This window comes from Echinops telfairi, unplaced genomic scaffold, assembly GCF_000313985.2.
Source record: "Echinops telfairi isolate 266 unplaced genomic scaffold, ASM31398v2 ScPeMD7_5;HRSCAF=22, whole genome shotgun sequence".
NCBI lineage: Eukaryota > Metazoa > Chordata > Mammalia > Afrosoricida > Tenrecidae > Echinops > Echinops telfairi.
The window spans coordinates 7482943-7490641 of NW_022103901.1; the positions used below are offsets into that span (position 1 = coordinate 7482943).

General features: G+C 47.7%; 1 protein-coding gene across 1 annotated transcript in view; it reads right to left on the reverse strand.

The window, feature by feature from the left end:
- Window positions 1-7699, reverse strand: part of AUTS2 (activator of transcription and developmental regulator AUTS2) — a gene marked incomplete at its 5' end in the record, with an annotated part of 1172671 nt that overhangs the window by 418888 nt on the left and 746084 nt on the right. The gene's annotated exons all lie outside the window — the stretch shown is intronic.

A 7699-nucleotide genomic window follows, 5' to 3' on the forward strand; every position in this document is an offset into this window, starting at 1 on the left:
TAGTGCCAGCAGGAGGCCTGGACTTCAGAGACTGCCTCAGAGGGGCAGGCCAGGCTCTGCTCTGAGCTGCTCTCCGCGCAGGTTGGCTGGCCCCCTAAATGAATGCGCTCCCTACAGATTATGTAATGAGTAACAACGCAAGGCTTTGTGACAGGCCTGGGAGGTGCAAGGCTGTTCAAAGCAAGAGTTTAAGACTAAAAATAAAACATTTTTTAAAGGGGCTACCATTTGATTCTGGGACTTGAGGTCACCGATCTCTCTGACCTCTTCTGAGGCCTCCAGGTCCCACAACACCTCCAGGGTGGTGCAGAGAGTGTCCCTGGCTGGGGCCAGGAGGCTCCGCTCACTTGTAGGTGACAGAGCTGTGCTGGGGAAATGAGCTTCTCCCTCTGCACACCTGCTAGTGGAGACAAGGAGGCACACTGAAGGAAAAGAACAGCTGGGGTTAAATGATCTATTTGTGAAACAGGAAGGCCAATGATGAAATACTTTGCGGCCACTTCCCATTAGGGCTCAGTTCTCTGTGGGGTTTCACAAGAGCCTACAGCCGAGCCTACTGCCATGGGTGTATTCTGATGCACAGCCCCTCTATCTAGGGCGTCTGAGCCTGGAAATCTTCACCGGAGCAGATGGCCCTCATCTTTCTCCTGAGGCGTGGCTGGTGGGCTTGAACCCCTGACTGCAAAGTCAGCAGTCCAGCACTCACCCAGCTTCATCATACCTGCGGCTCCTTAACATGAAAAGAATACTGGGTCTATTGATTGCATGGCGTGTGTGTGTGTGTGTGTGTGTGTGTGTACTGTATATACTCGTGTATAAGCCAGGTTTTTCAGCACATTTTTTATGCAGCTTTGGTGGTAAAATCAGGTACCTCAGCTGATATTCGGGTCGGTTTATACTCGAGTATATACAGTATATTAGCTTTGGATCTTGTATATGGAAAAAATGCAGTAGGTGATCAGAAATGTTTGTATGCACACAAACCACAGACAGAACATTCTGGAGAAAGGTTCAATCAGGGGTATCTCGGGATGATGAGATTAGAGTGGTTTCACGTCATTGTCTTTCTGTCGACTTGATTCGCACTCAGGGTGAACCCATGCATGCCAGAGCACAACTGCGCTCCACCAAACCAGCAGGGGCCCATGTGTTGGAAGCACAGCTCTGAGCTCTTCTTCTGAAGAACCGCTGGGTGGGCTCGAACCTCCAGCCTTTGGTGCAGTAGACAGGCTCTTGGCATCATGATGCTGGTGAAGAAGACTGACGATACCGTGGACTTCCTGAACAGCTACGACGTCTGTCTTGGAAGACATTCAGCCAGAATCCTCCCCAAGGCTAAGGGGGCTTCATTATGGGACATTACCAGCAGGGCCCACCCCTGAGGAAAGGTCTCATTCTTGGTAGAGGGTCAGGAAGGAAGAGGAAGACCCTGGAAGGGAGGGACTGATACAATGATTGCAACAACAGGTCCAAACAAACCTACCACCGTGAGGCTGGCGTGGGAATGGGCCACATTTCACCCTGCTATCCTTGTACCTGGGACTGGCGCTAGGAGTCAGAGCTGACCGCGCCACCCTGATCAACAAAACAACCCTTCCATAGACTCTCTTTCCTCCAGTAAACATGTACCATTTTGTGAAAATCCTTTGCCATTTGAGTGCAATGGTAAAAGCCTACCCGGAACGCAACGTCATGACAGCTCGATGCACTTAAAGGAAGGAGTCCTAGTGACCAGAGGACTGAAATGTGTGCAGAGAGACGTGGTGAACCTCGAATTCAGAAAACTGTGCCATCAGTTCAGGTAGGAGTCCGAGTGAGCAAAGACAGAGGGCGGAGAACCAGGGACCTGCCGAAGGAGCAGCCAAGAATCCACTCTGCCTGGAGGAAGGGTACTTGAGAAGTAAGACAGATTTTTGCAAAGGAAGGTGGGTGCCATCTTTTGAATGGTCTTTATTGCCAGATGGAGGAGCTTCCGTTGAATTTGGAAGGCAAACAAGAGAAGCTATGCATTTATTTGGGAAGTGGATGACAAAGGAGGAGCTTTTCAGGCACCCCCCCCGCCCAAAACTAATGAGGCAGTGATGCATTAGATAGACCAGAACTAGGGAAGTAATAGGTAGATCAGTTAAGAAGGCTACTGGAGCATTCTAAGGAAGATGTGAGAGAAATAATAAGATTAAAAACAGACCTAAGAAGGAATCAATGGAGTAGAATTGAGTCTTAGACTCAGATGTTTAAAATTGGAATTGGTTGACTGGGGTAAGGGGGTGGGGGAGTAAAGAGAAGTTAAAAGGAGGTTAAAATCCTGTCTTTTCTTTGGACAGTTTTCTTAATTTCTGGAAGACCTGATAATGTTCCCAGAGGTTCCAGAATTCTAGATCCAGAATTCAATATCTCCATCATGACTGATTGACAGGAATCAACTGTAATTCAGGAGAAGGCCCTACACACTGATCTAGGGTTAACAATGATCTAGCCATATCCTGGAGGCTGGGCAGATTTTTCTCCCTAAATTGCTAATGACTGTAACTGTCTCAAAAAACGGCAGTTCATGGAATCCATGATTGGATTTTCCCTCCCTTTCTTGAGTCGAAAGGGAAGCGTGCAACAAGAAGGTCGATGTTCCGTGTGATGAGTTCTGGACAAGGCATCTGTGGTGTGACCTGCCTTCCCATCAAGAGATGGGATGCTTCCACGAGGCTTGATTGTATGCTGTTCATTACTGCATGATTGGGGACCCACCGGGGCCACCTTCATAGCTTATCTTTCCCTTACCAGTGTCTCTCTAATGAGATAGCTAGGTCATAAATTACTGTCAGCTAGATCATCATGATTTTTTCCCTTAGTTTTATTTTTCCTTCCCATTTCAGTCCACTCACCACCACCCCATCCCAAGTCAGAGACAAGAAAATAAACAAAGTTCCTGAAGCACCCCCCCCCCACCCTGCCAATTATTTATGCAGTATGGCCACCCGATTTTTGACGGAAAAGTGAAATCATGAACCTATCTCTCCCTAAGAGGTATTTATCACCAGGAATGACTACCCAGGCATTTTCAAGAGAAAAACATTTAGCTCGTTTTTCAGCCAAAGATAAATGTGCTTGATAGCACACTTTGGAAAACATGCTGTTATATTCCGGGCTCATTTGGAATATTTCTTGGGTTGGGTCACCGAAACTGTGGCTTTTCAATCATCTGGACCCAAACACCACGGGGCTGACTTTGGCTCCTCAGCAGGCTAAGAGGAGCCCTGCTTCCTCCTGCTTTTAATCAGATACAATTTGATATTTACCCATTTCTGACACCTGGCTCTGAAAAGGCCCATGGGTGCCAATTCTGGTTGGGCTGCCTCCCCATCCTTGATGGGGCCTTTGGAGTTGACAGCTCCTCCATGCTCAGCCTCAGTGGGGTCACTTGGGCTCTGTTTTTCCTACCTTCTAAGAGGCAAGTTGCCCAGCGTCAACCCTACGCCATGGACTGGAGCCCTCCCCTGAGATCACAGCCAGCGGAAAGGGCATGGCTGGTGCGGTTACCATCGGACGTCAATGCTAGAGGCCAGTCTCCAGGCACCTTCTCCATCACCCCATGTCTACCAGCAGGAAACCAGAACCACCCCAGGCCACGGAAACCACCCGCGTCTGCCCTGCTCCTCTTTCAACACACAATTCTACCTGCACGGAATTCTAAGCAGCCTGGGTCTCCATAGAGCACTCAGGCCAGTGTTGGCATTAGCTCTGGTCCATTCTGGAGCCACTTTAATCAAAACAGAGCAGACAGTGTGGCCTGTGCCAAGCACCTCCGGCTAGGCTCAAGTCGAATGCCAGACCAAAAGAGGGGTTCATTTTCTAGCGCTGGATACTGAAGAGTTCCAAGAAGGCTGGGAATGAAAGGCAGTAACTCAGAGAATCAATCCATACTTGAGAGGCGATGTCAGATACTGGGCGGGTGTTTCAGTCCTGTTTAGTACAAGGTCTGATCAGGCCCTGGAGGACTAAAGAGTTGACCTAGGTCACTCTTTGACCGTGACTCAGACCTAGCATCACTTCCCATCTGCTCCACCCCAGAACAATTACTTGCCCCTCCTACAACTTCAGAGTCCCTGGGTGGTACCAGTAGGAAGGTATCTGGCTATCAGGTTGGACATGGATGTTCTAACCTACCCCGAGGCACCTTGGAAACAAAGAACAGCCTGGTGATCTACTTCCAAAAAGCCACCTGCCATTGGAAACCCTACGGTGTTCCATTCTACTGACACACCCGAGTGGCCTTGAGTCACAATCAACTCAGTGGCAACTGGTTTTTATACCTGGATCTTTAGATACTTGGCATCAAGACTTAGAGTAGCATCCTTAGGCTAGGGATTTCAGAGATGATTGCCGGCATGGCCCCTTGATCGTGCGATGCAGGTGGGACAGCACATTCTATGGAAGCCCGGCGTGTTCCCAGCTACTGCTCTCTAAAGAGTCATGCAATTCCTAACAGCAGTTTAAAAGGCAGTGCCAATCTTTGCAAGAATTAAAGTGGTGTGAATGAGAGAGGCTGTGAACCTGGGATTTCACAAAATCACAAAGGTAGGCTCCCAGCGTGTGTGCATAACGATTAGCCCACGGTTTAAGACTCTAGGTGGCTTCTGTTCCAGATATTTATGGCTTTTAACCTTCGTCCAACCCGAGACTCAATCTTAATGCTTTACATTTCTACAGCACTTTGGAGCGTTCAAAGAATTTTATGTGTTATTTTATACAATTTGATCTTAGAATTAAAAAGTGACATCAAGCAATGGGAAATGATACGTCTCCCACTAACCATGCCGAGAAGAGAACGAGGTATATAAATCTGTCCCACTTAAAGGAAAGGTTTCGTGGGATCTCCAAGTGGGGGTTCTGAGGCTGAACCCCATCTTAACACATGCCAGCCGTATAACTGTGGTCAAATTTCTTAATCTCACTAAGTCCTCGTTCCCCCTTCTGTGAGATGCAGAAAATACCTTTAGGGCCTTAAATCACTTCATACATGAAAACAGCGAAGCCCAGTGCCTGGACATCCTGACTGCTGATCTTTTTGGTGTGTCAGAGCCAGTAATTGATCTCTTTCATACAAAATTTATTTCACTAGGAACAAATGTCAGAGGGGGAAATTCACACACAGAACAGATACTTGAAGAACCAAAAAGCCTCCGTGAAAAGTTGTCACTTGGGCAGTCTCAAAACCACTAGGATGTATTCCAAAGGACCTTAGACTTCAAAGAAGTATGAGGTGCACTTCCTAGGCTTGAAGAGCTACATATTTGACGAGGGAGACAGAACACGTGCTCAAAAGACAAGCAACAGCTCAGAGTACTCTAATAAGAGACAATAAACAAATACAGCTACTTCTCATTACTTAATCTACATGGCTAGGCTCTAAAAACCAGGTTGTTCTGTGAAAATCAGTCTCACTCAAAAATAGTCTTGTTGCTGACGGACGGTGGTAGTTTGGGTTAGTCTTACACACAAATTCATATGTGTGTAAGAGGGAACTTTAGATCAAAGAGCAATTGTACGTTAAGAAAACACCCCAGCCCAGTCCAAATCAATTCCATAAGTCTGATATTAGCCCATATGTCAATACTGGTCCATAAATTCCTCTTTAAACTCAAGCAGCCATGCAATGAAGCTCAATGCAGGAAGATTACAGGCCAGTGGGTAGAAAGTCTTGAAGATTACAAGCCAGTGGTGGTGGAAACATCTTGGCACTGGTGTGGGTCTCCACGTGGCTCCTCCAGCTCCAGGACTTTGGTTCTACCAGCGTAACTCCATGTGGCTTGTCAACAGGGATGTCTCACAGAGAAAGTCTGTGTGTCCTGCCTTCTACGAGCCATCTATCTCGGTAACACCTCCAAATGAGGTCATTGAGCTGCAACCCGATTGACAGGCTAGACTCCACCCCTCCACTCTTAATAGTCTCAAGTTGACAACAGATTATGTAACTACACAGATGGAGTACCCAGGACGCAAGGAAAGCACAGCTGTACTCGTGCTTGCTTACTAATCCATAGTAAACAGTAAGTAAGCACAAGTATGCCTGTGCTTTCCTCGCTTCCTGTCGACACATCACCTCATCCACCACAGCTGGCATGACTCTCACCTCTCAGTTCAGAGTTCTTCACAGGCTAGTCCGATCGATTGTTTAACTATTGTCATGCGTGTGAGACGTCAGATAATGAGGCAGTCGATTAGCGAGGAGTAAGTGTTAGCATCAGCAAAGCCACAATTTTTCAATGACACTATCCAGCTGTTGGACGTTAGCCATGCTTTCCATATGCCAGTTGTCAGGTGTCAGAGTTGTGGACAAGGATCGTGACCTGGTATTTCACTGAATAACATCTAGCACACTGAGCACGGCGCCTAAATGCTAGCAACCAAGAGGCTGCCGGTGACAGTGAGTGAAAGACAGCTTCATGTCCTGGGCTTCATGTGCTTCAGCATGTAAACAGACAACACACCATAACCACTGTCCTTTTTGGAGCCCAGTTTTGCAGACACAGTGTCAATCTATCTCGTACACGGGTTTCCTCTTTGGTGCTGACCCTCTACCAAGCATGATGTCCTTTTTCCAGGGAATGGACACCCCTGATGACGTGTCCAGAGAACATGAGACAGAGCCCCACCAGCCTTGCTTCTAAGGAGCATTCTGCTCAACCTATTTCTTTCAAGACAGAGTTGTTCATTCTTCTGGCAGGCCCTGGTCCTTCCTATATTCTTCGATAGCATCACAATCCAAAGGCACCGATTCCTCTTCCTTCTCCCTTACAGGTGAATTACAGACAGCATTTCACATCGTTACATCACACAGGGGGCGAGGCTCCAGGGACCAGCTCTGGAGACAGCCAATGGCCAGCGGAGAACAAAGCGAACATTGGGGAAAGAAAAACAAAACACTTAACTGGATGACATGCCTGCTCCCCCAGGGCCCCCTAAATTTATCTAGGGCATGGGTTGGCAGACGTGGATTGGCCCACAATCCAAATCCAGCCTACTCTCAGTTTTTGTGCAGTCTGTGAAGCTAAGAATCCTTTTTAAACAACTTTTTAAGTGCTGTGAAAAAATAAAGAGAGGGAGAAAAATACGAAAGGAGAGAGCAAAGACCTACATTGGCTGCACAGCCTGAAACATTTACTGTCTGGTCCTTTCCAAAAGGTGCGCCAACCTCTGCTCTGCTGTTGTGTTTGTGTTTGCGTTGGTTCTGAACCATAGCAACCTCACAGGCCAGCATACACTGTTCCAAAGGGCTCTCCAAGGCTGGCATCCACACGGCGAGAGCTCGCGGGACCCAACGGGGAAAGTATTCACCTGCTAACCCAACTGCTTTCTCATCAGCCATACCGTAGAAGAAGGATGTAGCAGTCCGTGTCTGTAAAGAAACCCTATAGCCTATAGGGCATCCCAAAGGATTGGTATAGGGTCGATACCAGTCCTATTTGCCTCAAAGGCAACAGATTATCCTTTGTGGAAGCAGACTGCCTCATCTTTCTCCTTTGAAGGAAATGGCGGGCTACAACCTCTGACCTTTGGGTCAGCAGCTGAGATGATTAATCATTGGGCCACCAGGGCTCCTTCGTCTCTGTTCTAGAAGATAGGAAACAAACAACCGTGTAATACCAGAGAGGGGGTCGAGAGAGAGCCAGCATGATCACCTGCGAGCATTTCACCCCTCCAT